The sequence below is a fragment of the Columba livia genome, chromosome 1 (assembly GCF_036013475.1).
Source record: "Columba livia isolate bColLiv1 breed racing homer chromosome 1, bColLiv1.pat.W.v2, whole genome shotgun sequence".
Classification (NCBI taxonomy): domain Eukaryota; kingdom Metazoa; phylum Chordata; class Aves; order Columbiformes; family Columbidae; genus Columba; species Columba livia.
In genome coordinates, this window is record NC_088602.1 from 60,722,635 (window position 1) to 60,746,287 (window position 23,653).

The following is a 23,653-nucleotide window of genomic DNA, read 5'->3' on the forward strand; positions in this document are numbered from 1 at the left end:
GGAAGAGCACAGCTTGCAGGATACATTCCAGCACTTGTGGAATTTTGATGAAACATCAGTTTGCATAAGATATTGTCAACACATTTTTATCCCAACTGTTGTACTCAGAATGAAGTGCTATGGACATAAGGAGCATGTGCATCATTAGTTACTCAGATTTGTGGTTCATGCTGATTTTGATTCACCACCTTTCTGGTCTAAAAACTCTGCTTACCTTAACCAGTTAAATAATGTAAGAAAATGAGAAACTCTGAATGGGCCATACACTTTGAAAAAACTTTGAGTTTGACTAAAAAAACATATTTGGCATAGCTGTACAGCTTTATATTTGAAACTGGCCCGCATCCAACTGGTTAGGAGAAGAAGCAGCAAGAACTGCTATCTATCTGTAAAAAAACCACATTGATTGCTTTGAGAGACTTCCCTGATTTGGACTGTTATGTTGCTTGTCATTCTATATGCCAGCTGTCTCAAAAAATAATACACTAGAGGATTTAATTACTACAAGGATTAAATGATAAATGAATACATGAAAAACTACACATAAGGCAGCACGTTTTTAATAGGATATGAAAAAGAAAGACATTTAGGACAAGAGGAAATGGCCTTAAGTTACACCAGGGGAGGTTTAGATTGGATATTAGGAAAAAATTCTTCACCAAAAGGGTTCTCAGGCACTGGAACAGGCTGCTCAGGGAAGTGGTGGAGTCACTATCCCTGAAGGCATTTCAGACTTGTGGATGTGATGCTCAGGGACATGGTTTACTGGTGGGCTTGGCAGTGTAAGGTTAACGGTTGCATTTGATGATCCTAAAGGTCCTTTCCAACCTCAGTGATTCTCTTCTTCTATAGTTCTGTGAAATGTAAGTTGAAGAAGCAGAAGGACACAGAGGTTCTGTACCGAGTGGCTGTGATACTGTGCTTTTGCAGAGCGCTGAGCACCTGCAAGTGGCCTGACAGCATCAGAAGTTGACATCTGTGCTCACTTTCGATTGAACCCTAAAATTGTATGTCATTGTGTAGAGTGTATCAACTGGAAGGTAGAAACCCTGAAACATAAATTGAGATGATGTAATTTGAACTAAATGTTCAAAATATTTCCATGCACAGCACTGAATTTATTTGGAAAATATGTTGTGCCTATAAGACAGCATAATTCCATCCCCACCAATAAAAGCCTGGTTTAAACTTGGAATATTGGGAAAGATTAAAATGAAAGACCTATTAATCCTTAACTCTTAACTTCCTAAAATAACAGATCTCTCAGAAGTACCAAAAAAGAAATTGCTGTAATCAATGAATTTTATTGCAAATTATCCTGTGCAACACAAAAATGACAGTATTTTCTTCAGAATCATCGCCATGTAACCTGTAATTCTGGGCACCCGTAGAGGATTTCTGTTCATTTTCTGTACATAAATGTATGCTTCATAATGAGTTACTACATGTGTTATTGAAGACAGAACTCTTCATTTTCAATACCCTAATGAGAGATTTTTTCTTTTACTTTGAAGATTGCAAGAATTTTGTCCTATATGTGAAGTTTTGGTTTCCGCTTTTAGTACAGTTAAGTGGTAGATAAACTGTATTGGAATTTCTGAAGAGCAGGAAGTCTCCAAAGGGTATAAAAAAATCAATAATGACCTCAAGAAAACTAACTTGCATCTAGCAAGGAAAATGACATTTTATACTAGCATATCAGTCTTAAAACATGTGCTGCACAGACACTGGCATTGGATTCAGTGGAACAGGAGTCCCCTAAGGTTTATGATAAGAAGCAGTTGTTAGGCTTAGTAGTTAAATGGTAAAATTGAAAATCCTTTTCCATCCCAGGCTGTGTAATGTAGGTCAAATTAAGAAAAATAGATATACTTTTTTCTGTGAATGACATTTGTAGTTCCGTGAATCAGGGCATCAAAGAGACTCAATCAAGGCTATCATTAGGCATACCATTACACCTAGATCAGCCAACACTCTTTGCCATCAACTTGCCATGTACTAGTCATTTTCCAGACACTATGGGATAGGTAGGCATGAGGGATGATGAGAAATATAAGGAAGAACTGGTTTGAGAAAGTGAGGTTATGCGATAGGAAAATGGGAATAATAAGGGCCTTGGGGTTGAAGACCAGCCTTTGGATCTTCAAGCTTGAAGTTCATCTGAAGTGTCATAAGGATATGCCCAGTGAATTTCTCTTACATTTAAAACTGAAGAAGCACTCCATCTCTAAATATCACTTTCTTCAAAGCAGTGTAGGCATTATTTTCCCACCATAAATACGGGAGATGTGCTGAAAATGGAATGCTATAGCTGAAACATCCCAGATACCTGTTGAAAATTCCTCTCCACAAGGAGCAGATGGTTGTATGAGAGAATTTGTATTTGTGCCAACAGAATCATTCCAAACACCCACATCGTGAAGGTCACCAAGTGCAGAATTAGCACAGACACCAGCTTCAGGATGATGGTTGCCAAGTCCTAGCTGCACCTGGCTGAAACTGAAACATAATCATCCTGGGGTGAGTCATGTTTAGTAACTGTATCCTGAGTAAACCAACCAAGTGCATATCAAGCTGAAATAAAACATTATTGGTTCATTAAATTACTTTTAAAAAGCCATTTAAAATCTCTGGATCAGTAGCACAAAAAGAGGATAAAGAGCCAAAGACTGGATTCCTGTAATAAACTTGCATGCAGAACTACAATGTCTAAGTCTTAGGTTTCCTGCCAACTAACAAAATCTCTCACAAGAGGAACTACAAGAAGCAGCTCACTTCTAGCAAGAAACACTAAACACTAGAAAGCACTTGCTAGAAAGAGCTAGCAAGAAAATATCACTTTGAAAGTGCAATATAGTTGAAAGAAAATTTCCTGGGAATTCAGGACTTTATGGAAGAAGTAATTAAGACATATTGATAATTATTGTATTTTAATTCAAATTCTTAAAAATAAGTTAATTGTTTTCTCCTTATGGTCATAAGCTTCTCCAAATGCCACCTGCTACACCCTGTCCAGGAGAAATGGCCATATATATTGGCCTACATTTTGAGACAAAATGCCACAGTGCCCTGGAGTGAACATTTTCAGCAGAAGTCACTATTTTTCCCTATTGTTTTTGAATAAGCCAGAGTTTTATTCTGAGTTAAACAAGTCTCTCTAAATTTTGGGATAGGGCTTTGTATATAGCCCTCTATAACCTTGTTTCTTTAAACTTGTGGATTAACTATCCACATTATTTTCCAAAGAAGGCCATGTTAACAGTTTCCAAGGTAGGGATTTTATTTATTTATTTATTTATTGGCCCTTATGCCTGCTTCCATTGGAAAATATTGTAAGAAATCAGTGATAGCCGTATTACATTGATGCTTTTATCAAGGTAAGACTAAAGCTTCAAGAACTTGAATTCTCAAGAAGATGAACTTTTGTTAAGGTTCTTGGCACACCCAGACTGTCTGTGTAGGAGGGCCTTATCTTTACCAAAGAACCATGAAGGTATTAATAATTAACGGATCTTTTTGCACACTTTCCCTTTCATGTTTTGCTTTGATGATGCTATTTGTTAGTCTGTCTTAATTTTTGTGTCTTTTTCGTCCCCATTCTGCAGATTCATCTGCATTACTATTGAATTTTTGTCTTTGTTTTAATGAAAAATGCCTACCTAGCCTTATTTAATCAAATTACTTTCTTATTTTCTGACACTAGACCTTCTAAGTGATTCTGTGTAGTCGGTTCCTTACCCATTTTGTTCTCATTCCCAAATAATTCCTTCCAGATGAAGCTGCTATTCTGCTTTCTTCTGTTCATGTTCCTCACGCCTAACTTGGAGACCAGCCTCTTCCAGCTCTGGGCTATTTTTCCATGTGGGGCACTTTGTCTCAGATTTGGATTCAGCATTATTGTTACAAATTTCTCTGGCAAGTTTCACTGATGCCATCATCTGCAAAGAAGGAAAACAAGTGTGAAGGACATTTATGTCCAAAAAAGGTTTTGCTCTGGGCCTAATCTGTGTGTGCATTCCAGCTAAAGAAGTATTTTTATTTATGTTAAAAATAAGGTTGACAGAGAATATACAAATTGCAGCTCAATAGTTTAGAATTCTCTCCTCCCTCATATTCCCAAAAATATTGCTATAAACCCTCTTTATCTTTTCAATAACCCAACAAAGGGTCAGTCACTTCCTAACATGCCCCAAATGAGCTTTGTTCTGCTAGGGTATACATGCTGCTCAAATCATACTGCGAGAGTCTGAAATCCTTACAGCAGATGAAATAATAAACATTGCTCTCATATTCCAGCAAGCCTATTCTCCACTTAAATCATTACATTTAGTTAATGATGTCATTTAATCATTAAATAATCACATAAAGAAAACTATATTCAGGGATTCCTGAAAGTCCCGGTCTCCAGAAGTACTATATAGTAGAAATAAACTACTATTTCCTAGTGTTCTATTCCCTGGACCAATTCACTTAAACGTGTCTCCAGCCTGATGCTCTTATAGATTTAGTTTCTCCTCCTCTCCTCTCCTCTCCTCTCCTCTCCTCTCCTCTCCTCTCCTCTCCTCTCCTCTCCTCTCTCCCTCTCTCCCTCTCTCCCTCTCTCCCTCTCTCCCTCTCTCCCTCTCTCCCTCTCTCCCTCTCTCCCTCTCTCCCTCTCTCCCTCTCTCCCTCTCTCCCTCTCTCCCTCTCTCCCTCTCTCCCTCTCTCCCTCTCTCCCTCTCTCCCTCTCTCCCTCCCTCCCTCCCTCCCTCCCTCCCTCCCTCCCTCCCTCCCTCCCTCCCTCCCTCCCTCTCTCCCTCTCCTCATCCTGAAAGGTGCTCAGTACCTGAGGTGCAGTCACCTCTGTTTCCATTTGAAGGAAAGGATGATGCTTAGACTTTCATGCTACTGATTCTCCCTGAAAGAGAGCAGTCAAAGGTCTGCAATATTGGTCTTTTAGATGATTGAATGTCAACCTCATCAAATTGAAATACAGGCTTTCTTGACCTCTGGCTAATGTTGTTGACTTCATTTAAAATTCTGTCTTAAAAAATGTAACAATTCAATGCTGTCTCCATAGTGTTTCCTGTCAGCCTACCCAGAGTGAACTGGTGAATATGAATATGTTTTATTTTGATTAAGCTACCTCAAAAAATGCCTTTCTTATGGTGACCTTTTTTTTTTTTTTTTTTTTTTCTAGAAGACTCTAATCTTTGTTCAGTCTGCTATATTGCAAGCATTAGAGTTCATTGCTATTTCTGACACAGACTCGAAGTGAGGAATTTCAGGAGGATATGTTCTATGATTGTTCCTGAAACCACATCTCTTTTCTTTGAGATTTGCCATACTAGCAAGCGTTAGCCATGAGCTAGACAGAAGGTTAAAGTTTTCATTTTAAATATGAAATGAAAGGAATGTAACAGTAATTATGGACAGTTTCAGGCATGCAGGAAACACAGAGAAGAAAGGAGTACCCACTGTTCCCATAATTAGAAGGATGTGTCACTGAGGACAGGATGCTCTGTACTAACTTGACCTCTCTGGGAGTGAGATGGGTAGGTTCCTCTCTAGTCAATGAACAGAAATATGTGCAGAAATCTGGTCCAACCTTTCTCGGCAAAAGCATGGTCTAGACGAGACTGTCCAGCACCCTGCCCATCTGAATCTTAATAGCATCCAACGTTGAGGAATCGACCACTTGCCTGAGGAGATTATTCCAATGGCTGATTGTTTGCAATGTGAAAAATTTCCCTTTTCCCTCTTGTGTGCAATTGGAATCTACCCAGGATATTACCCATCACTACTCAAGTGAGATAACAAATTGGGAAAATTATAAATAAAAAAACAGGAAAACTAGAATTAAACTAGGAGAAAAAGGAACCTTTCAAGAGTAATAAAGTAAAAGTAAAGATAAAACCTGATTTGTAGCTACACAGCAGATCAACAGACACAAAAGATTTGGGATGGAGGAAGGAGGTCACCATTAAAGATTATTATGTGCTTCAGGAATATGAAAAGTCCTCAAATGACGGGGAATAATAGCCTGCATTTGAGAGCAAAAGTGCATGTTCTGCAAGAAGGAAGATTTTATGGCCTTGTAGTTATACCAAAATATTTAGCAGAAATTTAGTCAAAAGTGATCTGACAATATCATGATGGGATTTTGAGGAATTTAAAAAAAAAACCCGTGAGACTGCAGATAGGACTGAATTTAACTAATAAAGGAGGTTGGTTTTCTTTTATTGTTCAATTCTGAGAGCAAAGCCAGAAGTTGGACAACAAAACACATCCAGTAGAAACTGCAGATGGCAGAGGCAATTTTGAAGGAAGATTCATAGTGAAGAAATTCCTGAAGTGAAGATTCATAGTGAAGAAGTAGCGATTTATTCAATGTACTGTGTTAAACAGGTAAGTAACCGAAAAATTAGAGAAGATGCAGTTTAAAAAATAAAAAATTGCTCTGAAACTGTGACAAACTAATAGCAAAATCCTATGCCAAACTTTGAAGATTGTTTTTTGCTTTTTGTTTTTTTTTTTTTTTTTGGCAGGGGAGTATGGTTGTTTGGCTGACTTCAAAGACAGCTGTACTGGCAACAACTAAATTGTTTCTGGGTCAGTCACATGGTTGTATGTAGCCCATTTCAACCTAACTGTTCCCTCAGTTCCCTGTTTCCCTCTCACAGGTTTTCCTCAGTGTCTTTTCTTTGATTCTGATGGACATGAATAATAGTATATTTAATGAAAACACTATGTAAATACTTTATGAAACCTCTGCAAGTAATTTTCGTGGCTGAAATGCAGGAAGTTGTAAGTGTAATGGATATATTGTGTAAAAATTCATTCTGATTTTTAGAAGAAAACATTCATTCTGTCAGTTCCATTCAGCTACAGGTGAGGTTTAGTGAAGGAAATGCGCTGAGAGCATTTTTTAATGTTATGGGGTTTTTTTACTGTGCTATATCAGTGCACAAATGCATGTCCAAAATTGTTCTGCCCAAGAACACCATGTAAACTTGAAATATGGATAGCATTTCAGAGACAGAGAGGATGGCAAGGGAAGATTTAATGGTCAATGTTCTGCCCTCTGGAATGAATTGTGTCTGTTATAACAGTATCCTAGATTTATATAGAAGTCTATGTAGTTTAATTGTCCAAACTGCATGCTGCTATGAAACAGAAGGAACTCTAGGGAAATCATTCGGAAAAGACCTGATAATCCCTGGATGTAATCTGTGCCCGAGCAGGTAAGAGTCAGAACCTGCGAACTCTAGGGAGCTCAAGGGACACTCTGTCCTTAATTCATCCTTTGCAGATTAGGAGCCATGTCCTTGCCTCCCTACACTGGGCTGGAGACCTCATTTTGTGGTTGAAGGGCGTGTGGAGAAGATCAGCTGTGATCCCAGAAGGATTAGTAAGCATGCAGCTATTTTTCTAAATGCTGTTTCTAACCAGATATATACTTGTTTCCAGAAGGAATAAGGTTTGCGCAATTAGAGTATGTGTTTGTCTTCCCAACATACTCTCCTTGGGAACTTTTGAGCCTGTTAGGTGGTTTTCACTGCATTTAACAAAGACAGACAAAAAATTGTGCCTTTTTTTTTTTTTTTTGTGAGAAAACAATTTTTGTGAAAATCTTGGAGCCATTAGGAACATTAGTTGCACATTTTGACAAGAAAGAAACAAAGACATTATTATTGATGTAGTGCCAAGAAACAAAAGAAGTGACACTGTGTCAGAAACTGATATTTCTCCTATTTTTATGTCCTACCTTCTAAATTTGAGGTTATTGAGATTTAGCCTTACAGATGTTTGGTTTTTTTTCCCACTGAATGGTAAGTTTTCTGTCCCCTCAAATGGGAGCATAGTATAAGCCAAAGCTCATTTTTTTAAAAAAACACCCTACCACAAATATCCATGTTTTCCTCCTTTTTGTAGTACAACTGTACTGTGTTATGCTTTCTAAATTCACATTGTATGTGTTAATCATCACTATTTATATTCATTTGTATAATGGCTGTAAAAACCCCGTTCTAGTCATTATTTCAAACACTGTCTTCTGCACCCAGACTTTTTCTCTTTATCAGACATGATTACAGGGTATGGAACAATTTGTTTAAAAAGCTGAAAACTGAATGGAGTTTAGATAAAGATATTTAGCTACAAACATTAGTGACAAACACTAATGTGCAGATCCATGGAAATAAGCCACCATGGAATTAAATTTCTACTTGTTGGCTTTTCAAGTATAAAGGATGAACTTTACTTTCAACTTAAGGGAGGAAAAAAAGAAGAGGGTTTGTGGTTTTTTTAACAGGGAATTTGAGATCTGATCGAGCGGACTTGTTAAGCTGTTAGAAGCTGTTTAGTGCTCTATTAGATTTGGTACTCAAACTAATGTTAGATGATCGGTAGTTCATCAGCACTGAAAAACATACTTTATGAACTCCAACTCATGGATTCACACATTTGACTTGCAGTATTGAACAATGTTGTGTGAATAATTGATAAAACAACTTTGTATTTGTTTTTGCTTATCATGATTCTCACAGGAATTGCTGTGTCTAACAGGTAGTCCATCCTTTACAAGGATGGTTTAAGTTTTAAAATAATTATTTTGCAATAGTTGTGGAGTTGTCATAGTCTATGGCCCTAATCAAGATTAATAGTTAGAACCAATATTTTGTATGAGAATTATAAATACATTAAAAATACCCAGTGCCCCAACCTGCCAAAAACAAGCCCAGAACAACACTCCCCATGTCTTCAGCTCTTGGTACCTAAACTCTTATTGTATTTACACCATTTTTAATGCACAGCAAAATAGGTCATTTAAAACTCAAATCCAAACTTTAAATTAACCATAACTACTTCAGTATTTATTCAGTGAACAAATGTGTTTGGAACAATGGATATTTGACACAGCCTGAACTGAGGGTGACCTGGCAGTGCCAATCTGCAGATAGTATTTAGTTATATAATTTAATGGCCTTCACATTTTTCTATCTAAGGTGTCTGAGGAAGGTTTCCTCTTTCATACAAATCTTCTGGTAACCTTTGCTCCCCAATGGTTTAAATCACATTCTTAAGGGATTAAACTGTTATGACAAAAGAGGAATGTTTAGATATTCTGCTTTGCAGCTAAAAATTTGTCAGATTAGAAATTGTGTATTTTATAATCTCAAGATCAAAGAAGCTTTCCATCAAAGCTTTATGTCCGCTATAATATTTTCCCAACCTTTGCTGAACCTGAATTGTTTTGGATTATCTCACATTGGGTTCACTGAGTATGCCTAGCCAAATGTGGGAAAAAGCTTCCTGCCAAACATTTTAAACATTTCACATGTGTAGGGCAGAGGCGGTAAGCCACAGGTATTAGTTTACTGCAGTGACAAAGCTTGCTTTAACAGTCTTTTTAACTCTACTTTTATACAAGATGCTTTTTGAGATTAGTATGACAGATAAAACCCCACAGGGCAACCGTTTATCTTCCATTAGAAATACCATTCACTTTCTTTAACCTGGTGACCTAAGTGCTCCTGTAAAGAGTCTCTTTTATAGAGTTTTTACATCTCGATGGATTAAGTATCATTTCTCTGCTGAAAAAAAAATTAAAAAAACCCAAAGCAACACAATTAAATTTCTTTAGAAGAATGGTTTGTCAGAGGAGAATAGTTTTTGTCTCTATCCATCTTTAAATCCAGCAGTCATGTTCCCCAAACAGTCACTAAACAGTGATCATTCAAACTTAATATTGTCAGTTAATTTAAAATCCACCCACCAAGTCCCTTTATTACAATTTTATTACCCATTTGGCAAGGCAAATAACATACCAAGAGGACAGAGGATAGAGGGTCTAGCTGTTTTCTGTGCTGCGTAGTACCTCGATAGTCTTTACTGTTATTTGGCATAACCTTTGTGAAAAATGCATATTTACAAGAATACACATATTTTTCCTGCTAAAAACATAACACTATTGAGAGGTATATATGCCTTTATATAAAAGCATACATAACCAGAGTAAATCTGAACAGCCTCTATGAAGAAATAATCAAATACGTGATTTAGATATTTGCAAATAAAAGCTTGTAATTTAGTACACAGAGAGAGGTACATTCCCTAGGTTCCAATCAGTACCTTTTGGGAAAGACAAATAGGTTGACTTCTGAATTAATATAATGAAAAATAATATGCCCAAACATACAAAAGTGTTCAGTGTCTCTTGTGCATTTGCTCTGTTTGGTTTATAAAAAAGCAGCAGTGCTTTTACAAGCTGTTTGGCGCTCTTACCTCTGTTCACTTTTAGAAAGACCTGTCTATGATGAGAGATCTGGCCCTGTGCTCAGATGATGCACTGCACCACGTTTTAGATTGAGGCTCAGGAACAATTTATTTTTGGTGGCACTTGCTAGAAACAAACCTTTCCCCCTGTCTTTAAAATCCTGAATATAAATTGTTGTCTCCTGTTTTTTTTTTCTGCATTATTCTTGTCTAACTACTGTAATAACTGGCTACTCTTTGTTCTCCAGCACATATTTATTTCATTTCCTTTTCTGCAGTCAGTGACCTGTTTTCACAATTGATTTAGGTACCATGAATGTATTTGCAGGAGTTAGAACACATTTTGGATTCTCTGTTCCACCTGAACTATTTTAGGCCCTGATCTTCTCAATTGCAACATGAAATGGCCCAGTTACTGTGCTGGAACTTTGCAAAGGAGGAGTAGCTCACACATTGCAACTTGAAGTACACTCCTGTTTCTGTCCATGCACAACTTCTTTTGATGTAGCCAGAGAGTCAAAAATGTTTATCTTTTAACTCTTAATTATTTAATAGCATTTTTATTGATTAATTGAAACACCTTACAGGTGTTATCACCTGTGGAGAGCCACTTAAAATATAATACTTACATATGCATCATTTTTTTTTTCAAGGGGCATGCAGATATCATTAAAAGAAGCACAATATCAATGTTTTCAGCTATTCACGTTTACACAGGTAAACTTGCAGTGTCTGTATTATTTTTTTTAAATGTTATGAAAAATACTATGAGTAATACAAAGGATTATACTTTTTTTGGATATACATATTAGATGATAACTGAAAGACAGATTCGCTGTAGATACATCACCAGTATGTCAAATGTTGAAGAATTCTTCATTTTCTTTTCCTCTTTTGTACCTGATACCACCTTTGCCTTCATAGTCTACTGCTGTCTGTACCCTCACATGGTTGAGCTCAGATTGCCATTTTAAAGGAAAATACTAGTTTTTATTTTTCTCTGTAGCACTGAATTTGAATCTAAGTCTATTACTTCTGGGCCAACTGTACTAAATATCAGTCACCTACATCTCGTGTTTATATTCTATTCTGCTGTGTTTATGGAATCAGAATGAGATATCTGGTCCTATAACAGCATCATCTTAGTGTGTGTCTTCACTTACTGGGCCCATTAGTTATGAGATACAGTATTAACATTAACCAGTTGATTTATTTGTAAGTGCCAGAATCTTGTGATTTTGTGATATATGACAAATCTTTTGATCATGGTGTGGAAAAGTATACCAAAAACCTCTGCAAATACTTACTAATTAGTAGAAAAGCTGGCATTAGTCTGAGAAAGGCAAATTGTGCCAAAACAGTGCCATTGTAGTAACAGTCTTCCCATGCTTGTTTAATTACAGTAGCTCTGGATGCATTGCTCCCCATGTTCTGTTTTCTTCATATGCGGTTTCCCAAATTAAAAGAGGAATTTTTGAATTGAAAAAATTATAAGCATGAACATCTTAAGGCACTGTTAGCACATTGATGGCACTGCAGTTTGGTAGATGGTTGTAAAGAGTGAAACTTTGCAGACTGAAAAAAAAACGAATTTGAGAAAAAACCACAACTTATGCCTTCTGGGATACTTCATCAAACTGTTTTAAAGGGCTGAGAAATGAGATCGTACTTGCCCATGGTCAAGGGATTTCTGAACTAGAATATTAAAGGTTTGTTAGAATTAGGTTTCAAACAATGTTGGGCATTTCATGCTTGAGTGACGAAAAGACAATTATTTCCCAGTGTCTTTTCTGCCTCTGGGCATGATTAAATAATGGAATTGTATTCTCAGAAAGATGTGGTTTATTACTTTTAACAGCTTTTCAAGCTGAAGTCTTTATAAATAAAAAGAGCTATAATTTAAAAAAGGGGGAATGAATGTGCCATTTCATCCCCTCAAAACAGGGAAGTGAAAGACATGTGTGCAGTAATATCTAAAACCTTTAGCATGTAGTTTTCCTGAAGTGTATATTCCTGAGGGAAAGAAAATGTGATGCTCCCAGGCTCAAGGGGCTCTGCTCATACCTGCTTTGTTATTTATATTTCTCACAGCAATGGCTTGTGCAAAAAACCTGAGTGAACTGATTGGGGTTTGCTGAATTTTGATGGTGGTTCCACTGGTGGAGAATGAACAAAAAATCAAAAAGGAACTAAACCATACTGAGATACTCTACCTAGCTTTGCCATTCAAGAATGTCTCCAAGCCAGACTGCAGCAAGTGCAAAGGCAACTGCTGTTCAGCAGAGTCAGTTCTGAAGCACTAGAATATCCCTGTGCCTTTAGGCTGCTTGTAATTAGGTCATCGCCAGGTACCATTTCTAGCCACGTGCGTAAGTTGGGGTACTGGACCCCTGGGCAGCATTATGCTTTGAGGTTCAGCCACAGAAGAGTTGTTTGTGACCTTTCTTTTCCCCACACAGGTGCTTTCAGGCTTGCTGGTCTCACACACTAGATCTGCTGTGTTGTAGGTGAACTCAGAACCACAGCTGAGGCCATTCACCAGAAATCACTGGCTTTCAGTCTATTAAAACTGGAATCTCCATCTAACATGGAAGGGTTCACAGGGTGAAAACTCACAAATGAAAAACTAGGAAAAATAGGACTGCATTTTTTTTTCTGTTTTAGATGAATTTAATTGATGTCCCTCAGAAGGGGACACTGATTGCTATAGCTTAAAGCCATCTTGGCTGTGGTTGCCTGGCCTTTTTAAAGGCAAAAAAAACAGAGTGCCACCAAAAGGGACTGTTCTGCCCTTCTCTGTGGTGAACATCAATGCTTGTCTCTACCTCCTTTCTAGTGATAGATCTAGAATCTGAGCCACCATATAAAGAAACCTGTTGGGAACAGTCTTCCATGAAAATAAGCTTCCTTCTCTCTTCCCACCAAGGGTAGTTCAGCTGGATCAGTTCCTTCTCTGAGCTAGTGTGCATCTCCACAAACTCTGGAGCTCTCAAAGGTAGAGGGTAAAAAGCAGTTGAGAAGAGAGAATCACATCCCTGGTGCTGGGATGGATTTGTGTGAAACAAGCAAGAGTGACAAATGTAAAATAAAAACAATTGTTCTGTTCTGTTGCTTTACTGCTCCAAGTCAGGATAAACACGAGGTATTATGTCTCCATTTGCATCATATCTTAAAGATTCTGTATGTTTGTTATGTTCTTAGGATTGTGAATCTCTTTCATCGGGCCACAAAACCTTCATAGACTACAAGCTTTCCTTTATAGTAAGCAAGATTACTCAAAAAGTAATACTTGTGTGTCCACTCTTTGACACATCATTATTCTGTGATGTGTATCAAAGCTCCCCCTTTTTATCAGATAGTAGAATTGTCCCATTTGTATAACTGCTCAAAATAAATAAATAATGTAGACAATACTAAGTGCAAATGCAATTGAAGCTATTCATTGTTTGGTCTCACATCAAGGAGAAAACACGTCAAAGAACTTGTCCAGTGAGAGCAAGGTGCCAAAATCCCTAGATCTAGCCTTGGCATATGGTATTGAACAGATGTACTGGATATGAAAAATCACAGCTGCCAGCTAGCTGATAGCTACCTAAGAATCAGTCAGTCCTAATTTGGTATTCCTATGCTAGATAAGATCTATGTGGTGTGTCTGTGGGTAACTAAGGCTCTGTTTACATTAGGTTGATAAGAATGGATACCATACAGAGTGTCTTAGGAAAGATGTATCCATTTGTGACTGCAATCCACATGACAGCTAATTATTTAAAATGAACTCTGCTATTACTGGCATCAGAAAACTGCATCTATAAAAGCAGGACAGAAATGGTATCTTCTTCATGAGATCCTCTGGGAGTTATGAACAAGCAATTGTACTTGGAGTCTGAATCTTATTTTAAGAAGGCCCTTAACTCTGCTGTGGAGTGCAAATGATCTTTAAAATGAGTTAAGTTGGTCAGGGTAGCAGAACATTTTATCAAGATTGAAAATAGTCCATGATGACTAGGTACAACAGGAACATCCCTGGTGAAATTTCCCTTAGCTATATTTTTCTTTCATCTCTTCACATTCCTCTTTCAATGAAATTGCTCAGCTGTAAGCAGGAGTAGAATTTTGTCTGATTTATTGTATTACAGAAAACATTGATTCTGCATTTGAAGTGATGCCAGTAAACATTAATGCCATTGTATCCGCAAACCCTCTTGTTTCTAGCACCTTCAAATTAAATTAGCACTGGCTTATCAGCTGTAAAAAAAAAGAAAAAGAAGAAAAAGTAAGAAAAAAATAAAAAGAGTGAGCTATCAGTTCCAACCATTTAGAGTCCAATAAGCCTGACAACTTCCTCAGTGTCTCCTATCTATTAATTTGCAAGATTTCAGTTCCTCCCTTTCCTGTATCTTACACTTGCAAAAAAGCAACATTTCCCAGATGTCTTAGAAAAAAGGGAAAAAGTCTATCAAATTCAGTCTTCCTTTTTAAAACAGTGTTCTCTCTAATGTCTACATTAATTAAATAAATGCATTTTAATTGAAACACATGAAGCTTTTAAGTCAAACTGAGTTCATGTCCTCAGGCACCCTATTAATGAAATTTTGGAGTGACAGTGCATGCCAACCAGCTGGGTCAGGACCATGTTAATGCATCATCAAACTTTTTTCTCTGATGGCAGAAGCCATTGCAGATTCATTCTAGAAAGAAAGTCTATCTCTTCACAATTTCTGAAGAAATAACATCTCTTGAGGTCTCAACAGATTCCACATGCAATTCAGAATATATTTGAAACAGGTTTGTCCTTTTCAAATGTTTTATTTTACAGACAGTCAAGTTTTAACAGCAGTTAATGGTGATCATCAGGAAGTTTTGCCTTCCTTCCAAGAACAGTGAAATCTTTTATTGTTCTTTCACTCAAAAAAACTATGCACAAGTGCATTATGTACATAGAACAATAAATAGTTTCTGGGATTCATCGACGTTATTCTCAGAGGATCAAAGCATTTACTTTCTTTATAAAAGGGAACAAGAAGAGCACAGGTAAACCTGAATAGATACACATCACAAGGTGTTATCCTTATGCAGATGCAAAGCACAGTAACCATCAGCAATGTGCATGGAAAAAGAAAAAAAAAGACAAAAAAGGCAAAGGGTTTGTTAATTCTCTTGCATTGTTGGCTAATGAAGCTTTCCAACTTATGCACATGTTGCAGCTGCACATCCTTTATATTCTGAATTGGCTTGAGATGCTGGAGCTTGCTCTGCACCTCATCTGTGTGAGACATCCCAGAGCTTCCAGGGGGACCCAGCTACCAGTGCAGGCTGGTTTCCCAAGACACATCTGTCTTACTAAGCAAAAAGGCCAGAGAGCCTTCTCTGGACCGGAGAAAAACTGATACAGGCTTATACATTTATGCCCAAGTTATTTCTTCCCTCAATCTAGAATGGCTATAGCCCTATACTGTCTGTAGGAAATTCTCTGGGAGAGAGTGTCAGTTAGCATGGATCAAAATTATTAATATTAAAATGTTAAACAGTGCAGGTCCCAATACTGACCCCTGAGGAACGCCACTTGTCAATGTTCTCCACTTGGACAACAAGCTGTTGACCGCAACTGTGACCATCCAGTCAATTCCTTACCCAGCGAGTGGTCAATCCATTGAATCCATGTCACTCCAGTCACAGGACAGTGTCAAATGCTTTGCACAAGTCCAGGTAGATGATGTTACTTGCCCTTCCCTTATCCATCAATGCTGTAACCCCATTGTAGAAGGTCACCACATTTTTCAGGGATAATTTGCCCTTAATGAAGTCAAACTGGCTATCACCAGTCACCTACTTATTTTCCATGTGCCTTAGCATTGTTTTCAGCAGGATATGGCCCACAATCTTGCCAGGCACAGAGATGAGGCTGGCTGGCTTGTAGTTCTCCAGTATCCTGGTTTTGTTAAAAACAAGACCAGTTTCTCTTTTAGTGAATTTTCCTTTCAGCTAAGTTCTTCTAAGCAACTGCACTTTTCTGAAGTTAGATACATGTTTTGTTAGATGTAGCGAGGTCGCTGATAAGGATGCACATCCTGTAAGTGAGTGGGCAAGGAGGAGTGAACTGAACAGGTGACTAAAACTGACCAAATAAGTATTCCGACCCATCCACGTCACACATCATATAAAAATGGGTGATCACAAGGGTCTTGCTCTTCTTCAACTATGGCTGGCATCTGGGGAGGACCCTGTCCGCCGTCCCTGTGACCTGAGGCCTTGTGACAGACCCTGCATCCCTGAATCCAGTTTCAGTTTGCTGCAGAGTCCAACCCAGGACTTCGGGGTGCCTGTCCTGTAACTGCTGGAGCAGTTCGGAGCTGGTTCTGATCTGTGCTGGGAATTTCAAGATTGGTTTTGTGTATTTTGTATTATTTTCTCTATTTTATTAGTAGCATTAGTGAAACATTTTTAATTTTTTCTAACTTACAAGTCTTCTCTCTTTTTGCCTCTCTTTGCCCTCCTATTGCCTTTCCTTGGGGAGGTGGGGGGGAGACTCTGAGGAGGGGGAGATGTGAGGGGGTTAACAAAGCATCTGCCACAGTTTATTGTCATCCTGCAATCAAACCATGACACTCGGGTCTTCCTTTTGTCCCTTTCTACAAATGAGGTTATGTTTCCTCTTTTCTAGTCAGTGGGAACTTCACCAAACTTCCACAGCTTCTCAAATGTGAGGGACAGTGGCCTAGCAACTTAATCACCCTGTTCCTCCAGGACTCGCGGATGCACCTCAACAGGTCCCATGGACTTGTGCACCTTCATGTTCCTTAGATGGTCTTGAACCTCATTGTCTCCTGTAATGGACAGTTCTTCATTTCCTTAGTCCCTACCTTTGTCTTCTGTGACTTAAGTGGTGTGGTTAGAGCACTTGCTGGTCAAGACTAAAGTAAAAAAGTCATTGAGTAGCTCACCACCCACATAGTAAGAATTTTCTTCCTCACAGTCCAACCTTGCTCTCATTATATTGAATAAAGTAGTATTATCAGGTTATTTTTATTCAAATGATTTGACATAATTATTACAATAATAAAACTGGTTTCAAAAATTTGCAAATAGTTAATAAACAGCTACATTTCATTAAAATCGATACCTATGAAATTATGTACTTCTAGTAAGTCACCTTATTAAAATCAGTGTAGTAGTGATTTTTGGCCTATATACCACAAGTGACCGAGAAGTTTACCTGAAGGTTTCTTGGAAAATAACAGCAAATTCTTACCCAAACCACAGTAACAAAAATGTGAGCCTTTTGGAAATGTTCAGAGGACCTTGCATTTGACTTTGATTCCAGCAACAAAGGGGTTTTATTTATCTTTTATGTATCTTTCTTTGTATATTTCTGGAAATGAGACAAGAATCAGCCATCTTGCACAATATTCACTTATTTTGTGCAGTACTCAATGCGTGTCAGCAAGCGATTCCAGGTTTGTCCAGTCCTATCAAGACCTAAACTCTACATTAGCACATAATTTAAATGTCAGGCTTGCACATGGAGAAAGTTGCTGCCTGGGACATTGTAGTTGTCAGGGTCGGACTCAGCCTCTGTGCTGTAAGAAATGATCAGCCAGCTACAACTCCCTCCCTTTCTCCAACATCTCCTTCTCTTCACCTCCCTTGATCTCATGCTTTGTATAACAGCTGTGGAAAATCAAATTATCCTGCAAACCTGCTTTCTGCTGGCCAGCTGGCAGCATGGGCCAGGACCAGGAGTGCCAGAACCTTACAGCTGTACGTGTATTGCTGCCTATCCATCTGTAACATATGCCATATGCCAGTCCCTGAAGTAAACTGAGAAGAGGACTCATCTGAAACAAAACTCTTTCATCGGAACCTGAAACTGTTCCTTCCCACTTTCTTACCTTGCTCCTCTGATCTTTTCTGCTAGTCATTTGTTCTCTTCTCCCTTCATCCATGCTCTAGGAATCATGTGCTGAGAATTTATTCAAGTTTGTGACCTGCTGCTATTTTGTTTTAGCGAGTATAAAAATTCTGTGTGACCTTTTGAGTAAAAGGTGTGGCAAGTCCAACTTGTCTTGAGTAAGTAATGTAAATGTAGGATTTACTGCTCCATGAGTTCAAAGAAATCTATTCAGGCAATTTACAGTTGATTCGATTTTCTTTCCCATGAGGTGAGTACAGCCTATACAAGTGGGCATAAGGGAAAAGAGTTTAATTCAAAGATATGGTCAGTTCTGTCTTACTAAAATAAGCATGTCCATCTAAGATCACATACATTTTCTAGTCTAAGTTATTTGAAATGTTTGCTTACTTAAATAATATTTTCCCTCTTATAAAACAAAGTCAGGTATTTCTTCAGTTCCCAGATTTTTGAATAGCTTAAAATAGAGGTGGCAAAAAGCCAACAGTCTCAGTAGTGTGCAGTGGCACTCTGAAGGCAAAGATGAACAATAAAAATATCCTTCTGAACTGGCAAGGCTAATCACATTTGACTGGAATGTGGATTTCATTATTTGTTAAAAGATGAAGCCTTCTGCCATTCCAAAAACACAACCCTCACCACAGGCGGAAGGAAATTGTATGCAGAGAAAATTCAGGGCAGATGTGCTTTTTTTTATTTTCACACTAAATGTAGTTGAAAAAATGTTTGTGACAGTGGAGTTAAGTTCTTAGAGCTCTCTTACTCTGACCTGTACACTTACCTCTTCTTGTTTAGCCTTTTCACTCAATTAAAAAAGAAATAAAAAATCAAGGCTTCTGAGTAGAGCAATATTAAATTTTTATTGCTCATAGGTCATTCTTTTAAGTAGAATCAAAGTTAATTAAAAAAAAAAAAGTGAGAATATTCCTGTTGTTTGTGCTATATTAACTTTCTGTCTTTTCTGAGAGTTACTTGATTTAAAACAAAACAAAATGCACCAAAAAGCCCAACAGCAGTGTTCTTCTGAAATTCTTGACCTGCCTCTTCTCTTGCCTCTTAGGTGCTGATGGATCTGGATGGTAAGCTGTATGTTGAAGGTTTCACTTCAAATTATGGAGCTACTCATAATGCCTGACTTCAGATATCTAACTTAAATGCTCAAAGAGCCCTCTACATGTGTCTCCTTGTCTCTTTGGGTTGTATAGAGAACATGTGTTCCTCAACTGGAAGTCTACCAATTGCTCCTAAAGTGCCTTCCTCAAGTAACAGTGTGAATTCCTTCCATTCCCAACATTCTTATTTTTCTTCATTCATACAAAACTATATCTATGGTAGTATAAACAATTATGGAAAGCCAGGCTCAGGTGCTTTCTAGAGCAATAATTTAACAGTGTTGTTAGAGAATATTTTTTTCTATTGGAAGCAAGTTAAATTTTAAAAGACTTAAATCTAACCCTTTCGTATGTGAGAATTATCCTCTTCTTTCTGTTTCCTTCAAATATTTATACTGAATAAACCAAATTTGTTTGCATAACTCTGAAAAAAACTGCCATCTGGTAACCTCCTGTCTGGATTCATGGCCGAGTGTTTTGTTCCTGCCAATTTCAAACCTTTGTTTTAAAATCTGTGTTGAAAACAACCCAATCCTTCTTCCCCTGAAGTCAGTGGCAGAACTCCCACTAGTTTCTGTAGAAGAAGAATCAAGCCCAGGCAATAATGGAAGGTAATTTAAAAAAAAAAATAAAAAAAATCAAAGTATCATCAAAGGAATAACAGTCCTAATTCTATTTGTCGCTGCTTTGAAAACATCATGGCAAGATTTTGCATATATCAGTCAATAGCTCTAGGCAACTTGAAAGTGTCTGAATTAACTACTGTACTTCTCAGTGAGGTTCTTTTCTCTTTTCCTTTTTTTTTTTTTTTTCTTTTTTAAGAATAAATCCCCATGGGAAAATAAAGAAAAACATTTGAAAACAGTTCATACAGTACTCTATTTTCTGAAAGCCAAAAGAAGCTGTTAAGAAATTCTATTATTCATCTGCTCCATAAACAGAGGTTTTCTGGAGCGGGTTGAATAATAGGACATAAGATCATAGACATACTACTTAGGCTGAAATCCCATCAGATCTCATAACTAAAAAGTCACAAGGACAAAGCAGGGTGTTTAAGAAAGAACTGGTGATTCACTGTGTTCTAACTCGTACATAAATCTATTTATTTTAGGGGGAGCTGGATCTTTTGCTAATGTTTTCTTCAGTGTCCAATTTGAGCTACGCTACATTTGTAGGCTCCTATGGCCAGGGACAAAGCTGAAACCTTAATGACCTCTGATCACAGAAATGTGCACATCACCCTTTTCCCAGAGCAAGAAGTTGGCTTCCATTTTCTGGCCCAATTCCAGGTGAATTCCACTCTGCATCCCTGGAATTGCCCTGTAGTTTCAGTCATGCATAAATATATGTTTCATTTCCTTTGTTTGTAATTGTTCTGCAGTGTTACTGGTACAAAACGGCTGTGGCATTCTGATCTGAGATAGCTGCATGTCACTGAGAAGGAAAGTGATACCTGCTGAGGCCTCTCGGCTTGTAAATAGTTATTGTTATTAGACATGGTACTGATCTTTTTTCCTTCCCTCCTGCAGACTACTGGTTTCAGCCTGACCCCAACACTACACCGCCCCCCCCCCTCCCATTTAGACATTATTTGAAAAGTAAATTCAGAGCAGATGTCCAGAAGTACTTGTTACCAGTAATCAAGATTCACAGAACATCAAGTTAAGCAGGACACAATCTAAACAGAAAAAAGCAGAGCAGAAACACAGACTGAGACGAAAGGTGGGAAAGTCACCTGCCCCGGGCTGAGTGCAAACCTTAAGCTATGGCTGATACATAGGGCTTTTTTAAACTCTCATCCTTGCTGTGCTTGCAGGAGGTGAGGAGTTTTAGTATCACTATTATTTTAACTAATGGACTAGTTCTGTGTTTCAGTGATGGAATGTGAGTCATATTGGCTTCCCACAGGTAGAAGGAAAACACTACTGGTCCTGCTTATATGCCATTTAAACATCTGGAGTCGTGTATGGAGCAAAAAAAATTAAATGTGAGGCTGGAAGTTCAGTTTTCAAAAAGAAGAGCTATAAACGTTTGAAATTTTGCTTTTAATTGCATTTTTCGTTTCATCCTCTCCCTTCTTAATGCACACATAAAATTATTTGTTTAATTTTAAGTACATGTAAACTGACTACATACAGAAATGTGACATAGAGCTCCTACAATTTTAGTCAGGTAGTTAGTTTCTTCATACTTTTCTTGGTGTCTTTAGTTCTAGAACACCATACAGAGCCTAGCTTCTGGGGGGTAACTGCATGTTACTTGCCCCAAACTTTCTGTGTGAAAGCTGTGTAGTAAATGCAGGACTCCTGGCTGGCTTTAACTTGTGAAATCTTTGTAGAATTCCACTGAAATTTGTGGAGTTACACAACTGACACTGGGATTGCTGTGTCTGGCCTGGAAGGTTATCTGTGGGCTGTTCAATAAGACTCACTGTGGTTCTTACAAACACAGCAATGTCTTCAAAGTGTCTCAAACTGTCTTGGTTGTGGAAAACCCTAAAATAAAACTGTCAAATTTAAACCATTCAAAGAAAAGGCAAATGTCTGACAGTCACAAAGCTAGGATCCTGACTTAGGGTGTGAAGCTAGATGTATTCAGGCATGGGTTTGTATTCTTTCCTATCTTGTCTCAGTACATAAGGATATCCTGAAGTATAGGAATGGAAGTAATGTTATTGATTAAGAAAAGAGTGGTTTGTTCCCACTGTATGCTAGCTCTTAAAGCAGCTTGAATGTAAGGTTTAATTTCCTGTGGCACTAGGAAATGTATACGTTCAGTGGGGACCAACAGGCAGAATTATTCAAGGGAGACAGTGTACTTCAGTAGTTGCAACAGGGAACTTGAAAAGGTCCTGGCCTGGTTTCAGCATCTTTCTGGGTCATTCATTCACTTTGTGACCTTAGATGACTCACTTGACCTCAGTCAAACTAGCTGCAAAGGCAGGTAATGGTGGCCTGCTCTGCACAGGAGATACAGGATCTAAACTGAGTCTTCCTAGGGAAACAACTGCAGTATTTGAGTTTTATGGATGTAAATATTATTGAAAGGTAAATCACCTCTAGTATATTATGATGAAGCTGTGGCCATATATCCTCCTTCATGGATCATTTCAAAGTCCACATGACAGCATTAGCTGTTGTGCCCTTCATGTGCGCAGACTTAAGCTGCCTAAATGATGATGAGTTAGCTAACAAAGATAACAAGTATTTAAGGAAGATAAATTCCCTCCAAGCTGAACTCTGATGGTCAACAAATATAGAGCCGGCAACATTTTAGTACAGCTTTGCTTAAGCCAGGCGACGTGACAGACGATGCACAGTCAGACTCAGCAGGCCTCTGGTGTGTTGCCAGACAGAAGGTGCAAGGAGATGAGTGTGTCCTCCTACCTGAGAAGAGGCCACATCCATCAGAGAATGTGCTCAGGGATGTCCTATGGCAAATTATATACTGAAAGTCACTGTGAATGAACATGACTATTTGGAGGTTAATGCTGCTGTGCATGCACTTTCCCCACCGTGATATTTTCCCCATCATTTAGTCTTATTGATTAAAATTCTCTGATATAGTTATAGCCAAATATTCAATAAATATTAATTCTTCATTAAAAGAGATCCATATTTTCCAGTCCTTAGTGCTGCCTCATGTCCTCTGAAGCACAACTGGAAATTGCCAGTTTTAAGAATGAGATGTAAAATATTCAAAAAGAATTTTAAATTGACCTGAAGTGAGCCTTAAATTGGATACTATGACAATCTTTATCTCAGCTGACACAGGGTGTTACTAGGAAAAGAAATTGTGTAACATTTGTCTGGTCTCTCCTGTATAAACTCCCACTGATAGTGCTGGAATGATCACCTCTGGTGAGATTTAATATTCAAATTATATTTTTAAAATGTAGCATCATTACTCTATGCTTAACTCAGGCATATCGAGAGCTTCATAAAGTTTGCTGTGAACTTTCTTTTCCCTTTGCCGTTGCCCTTGTCCTTTCCTTTCTTCCCCTTCACTCTCTTCCTTTTCCCTTTTCCTTCCCCTTAATCTCTTCTTTCTCTTCCTCCTTTTCCTCTCTCCCTCTCCACCTCCCTTTTCCTTTTTTCCCCCTCTCTTCCTCCCTCCTTTCTTTTTGTTTGTCCTTTCAAGGAGAGAGGAAAGATGAGGATGGAGAAACCTATGCAAATCTGGTTCTCTAGTTTTTCTTTGTTTTCTCAGGCAGGTTTCTTCTTTCCTGATCTGATTTCAGTCTCACTGACATAAATCTAAATGAAACAACATACAGTCAGACATCACACCATGAATCAATGGGGTTTCTAATGGAAAAGAATCCCACAAAATCAAGCTTCAAACACAAACTTGGGCTGGATAAATGGAAGTCTAA

At 38.0% G+C, this 23,653-nt stretch overlaps 2 long non-coding RNA genes across 4 annotated transcripts in view; one reads left to right on the plus strand and one right to left on the minus strand.

The window, feature by feature from the left end:
• Positions 1-544: 544 nt before the first annotated feature.
• On the minus strand, positions 545-4,899 carry LOC135579111 (uncharacterized). Its single transcript, XR_010471585.1, has 3 exons — positions 4,826-4,899; positions 3,739-3,938; positions 545-2,499 (listed from the first exon to the last, which is right to left on the minus strand). It is a non-coding gene; the product is annotated as an uncharacterized LOC135579111 (long non-coding RNA).
• The window catches only part of LOC135579110 (uncharacterized), a 46,131-nt gene continuing 27,295 nt past the window's right edge, over positions 4,818-23,653 (plus strand). For 2 of the 3 annotated variants that reach the window (XR_010471579.1, XR_010471584.1), the window contains exons 1-3: positions 4,818-6,387; positions 7,292-7,390; positions 10,911-10,974. This is a non-coding gene — a long non-coding RNA (uncharacterized LOC135579110). The remainder of the gene's footprint in view (positions 6,388-7,291; positions 7,391-10,910; positions 10,975-23,653) is intronic. The other variant, XR_010471581.1, reaches the window with a different exon arrangement.